Consider the following 4,394-nt stretch of genomic DNA (forward strand, 5'->3'; position numbering starts at 1 on the left):
TAAAGCAAACATTTTGTTATTCTGCCCTTGAAAAATTATATCGTTATGATTACTCAAAATAATATTACCAGCTGTGAGTTCCCTTCGACTTAAGCATACCAACACTAACAGCTAATCCAATTAAATATAAATTTAAATTTGAACTTGATAATAAATTTATAGCGATTACCCACAAAAGGACAAATACTATCACCTGAAAATGTTCGCAATATTCTAATTTAAAATTGTGAACAGTGATGCCATCCTTTCCTTGGCATTTAAATAGTTTACAAAACTACTTCCTTCAGCATTACTCATCAACGTTTACTGTGTGCTGGAAAATTACGTAGCTCATGCCATGTTGTCACCAACGTCGGCCACAATTATTTATTCAAGGTATTCAACATGCTATGCACTTTGTTTTTGTCCTTACAGAAATTAAGTGACATGAAGTACTATGTGGGGACTAAGGCTTTATGCGATATACTAACCGTATGTTTGTATTAATAATGCGTGTGTTCAAGTGTGTTTCGGTGTGTGTGTCGGTGTGTGTGTGTTGGTCGCTGTACATACCAAATATGTGGAAGCACTTACATTTCATCGCATTAAAGACGTGCATGTCCGTTGAGTCATAATTAAAAGTTGCCTTATGAATATTTGATTTTAGTTTTACTACGAAATGGCACGACCCACTTTTTACTTTTGTTTTCGCATGCCAAAAATAAATTACGTTATTTACCTCATAATGAGGTTTTTGTATTAATTTACGTAATTCTTATTATCGTTCCTTCCCCGATATTATTATCCACTTTTTGTGAACTGTTAAGTTATTTTGTTACTAAGACGACGCATAAAATAAATAGATTTTATTTAAAAACCAATTATTTAACTTTTCACATGCGTGCTTAAGTATATAAAAATAAATCGTCTTTCTCTCTAAAAGGCAATGAAACCTTTGAGTTCAATTAATTAGTTAAAGTATTTTTATAGCCCAACAAATGTCATTAGAAACTTTCTTAATGCTCTTTCTTTTGATAGGAAATCACTTTTCCGCAGTTTTTTGAAACAGTAAAATATAGTTTTATATTTATTTAGTTAGTTATTATTAACTGATTTGAAACGATAGTAGTTTCCAGACTCTAAAACAGAAGCCTCAAGATGGCAGAAAGAAAAGATACTTAAATGAAAATAAACATAGTGACGGCTAATAAAACCAATAATATAAATAAAAAATATTAATAGATAATGGATTATATTAACAAAAACAAATAAAGTTGCACAAAGTCTAAGCGATTTTCCGGTAAACTGTATTATCTAAAATCTTTTATTCAGACTGTTTATTTCAGTTGTAGGCTCAAAAGCTTCAGACTTCAAACTGGAACTATTAAAAAGACCTCTTGTGAATGAATTTTGAGAATATTCAAGCTATGTGTCCAGAAAAGGTCAACGCTCGAAACCACATTCCTTTAACCAAAGGAGGTGATCTCATAAGTTTAGTATTTATAATAAGATTTCCAATTTTAAATAAATTGCAAAGAATTGAAACATGGGTCCAAAAAAAACAACATTTGTAACCATATTTCTTTCAACAAAGGATCTGATCTCAGCAGTTTAGTATTTATATTCAAGTTTCGATTTTTTTTGCGTCAGGAGTGAAAAGATTTAAGCCATCAGTCCACAATATATCAATGTTTGAAAGCCTTAAATCAAAAGATGTAATCGCAGCAGTTTAGTATTTAGTTTAAGATTTTTAAATTTATTCAAGCCAGGAATAAGAAAGAATAACTTATTATCACGTAGGTTTATTATTTATATTAAAGTCTCCAAATTTACTCAGGTCAGGAATTAGAATATAATAATTCATTCATACACATATTTAGTATTTACATTAAGATTGTCAATTTATTTAAATCAGGAGAGAGAATTGAATAAAACTTATTCACACAGCAAAAGCTGGTATAATCTCCATATCTGGATTAAATCGGCAATCGACAGTTTGAGAAAAACATTAATTTCATATAATTTCATAAGAATGAGATAGCAATAAAGAACAAGGTTTAGAAGAAATTTAAGAAGTCCTGCTTAATCGCAAAAAATCGCAAAGAAAAAAGTGAATGGGATTTAAACTGTAAGTACTAGAGATATTATTCAACCATTGCTTGTGGTCTGCAATTTATAGTGATAGTCTGTAATTTATGCGAATAGGTTAGGTATATAATGGTATTTTGAGTAAGAAAGATACGATAAAAATATTGTTTCTTTCGTTTATTCACTTAAATGTTGAAAAAAAAAATTGATATAAGAAATATAATTCGAAAGAAATGGACGAATATGGATTACTGGAACATTTTCAAAATATTGCAATACTGTAGCATTGATTTATTATTACTCTATGTGTAATTGTTTCGTCATAAATTATTCTTTTCTAAAAACTTTAATTTAAAATCCTCAGTTCCTTTGAATATTTAGTAGATAATTCACTTTGATATATATGATTACTCTAATAATGTTTTCGCTTTTCGTAGTGTAGAAAAAAACATTGAGTCTGAAGACTTTAAAATACTAACGATTATGAATGAACTCATATGTTAAAATTCTTAAACGAAGTTAAATTCAGGAAATTATATTCATATATACATAACTATAATAAAATTCGTGATAATTACGATAGTCAACAATAGAAATTAAGAAATTGTGATAAATATAATGTTCAATATGGCTGAAAGATGGAAGCATTTAGTATCAAAAATGAGTAGGTAAGTGGCTAATTATTATACAATAAAGAAAAAAATATTCTTATATGATTTAATCCAAAATAGATAATATAAATTACGTATGAACCATTACTGAAAATATAATCGTTTATATAAGAATTTTATAAAATAGAGACTAAGATAGAATAGAAATTAAGATAGGGAACATATTTTTATTATCATTTTTTACTTCCATAGACACAACCTTTATAAAACTGATAAAGAATGCAATTTCAACCTTTTCTCTTCTTTATTAGTGCTCAAATTTGGGTACTTAATTTATCTCTCCTACAATAATTTTCCAGTATTATGATTCTCGTAACTTTTTCTTAGCCAATTGTTTGAGATCATTTCATCCTGATCGAAGACACCGTTTTTTTTCCTTCTCGATTTTCGACGATTTTAACTCATATTACAATAATTAGTATACTTTTTTGACACCAATTCGTGATACATGGCTTACTCATTTCTTTCGCTGAGACTTATATATGATTTCCGAGTTTATATATGGTAAAAAAGGCAATACCTCAACATTACTTCTTATTAAGCATCGTACTTTATTTATATTTGCGGACCTAAAAAATTTGTTAAAAATCTTGCTTTCTGAATATATATACATCGTGGAAATTAATTATACATCCTTCAAAGATCCAATGGTTGACATCAATATCGAGCATATTCCTACGTTTTTTTCCGTTCGGATTTCGAAGGAATAATTCATGTGTAACTAATGTATTTATCGAGCTACATGAAAAATCTATTTCATTATCTCAGACTTCTATTTGATTTCCAAGTCCATTTTTTTAATAAATCCAGAACTTCTGCTTTAGTTCTAATTAGGTACTGTTCTTCGTTTACTCTTACGGGTTCAAAAATGTTTGTTGATGAACGTAATCAATTTCAACCTATTTTATGTCGAAAAAAAATAGTGTTGAATTCATGAAAAGGTGCAAGGAATTGTGTATAACCGAGAGTGTATAAATATGTAATTATTACTGACTAACAGTACCGAAGACAGACAGTAATGGAGCTCACCTAAGGTTGGAATCCGTAGAACTTAATCACCTTTAGAAAAAATGGTTAGTTGGTTTAAAACAGCAACTTTTGTTTTGAAACTTTCGGTAAGTAACTGTGGTCAATTCTGACGATTTTAGAGTCAAAAAATGGCATAATAAATGTTCAATCACTTCTTCTGAGCCCTCATCCTGTTAGCTTCTACAGAATTCTCCATTGGCACTCAGGTAACCGCATGTAGACATATCAAATAATAACAGACATAAGGGGATTAATATCTTGCTTAAATTTTTTAATCTGTCATTTTGTATTATTGGCCAAAGTTGCTGTCATATGTGGCAATTTTGTTCTGCTATTTGATTTCTAATTTTGTAGTTATTATATAGTTGAAAAGACTTTTAAAGGGTCTTTCTCTTTCTTTAGTCTCTAACATCGCAAATCTCTACCATTTTTCATGACCTCAGTGTTACCCGGAAATGGTATTTCCAAGTACTCATCATCAGTGCTCTTAGGAAATATTCGAATTTCTTTTTAATTAGTTGTTAGTCCGTTTATAATTTGTTTGAACTGCAAGTTTTGGGCTTAGAACTTGTGCTTGTCAAATTAGAAGCGATGACTAACTAAAGTTTATTAAATATTTACAGTATT

This window comes from Teleopsis dalmanni, chromosome 2 (assembly GCF_002237135.1).
Source record: "Teleopsis dalmanni isolate 2A chromosome 2, ASM223713v2, whole genome shotgun sequence".
NCBI classification, from domain to species: Eukaryota; Metazoa; Arthropoda; class Insecta; order Diptera; family Diopsidae; genus Teleopsis; species Teleopsis dalmanni.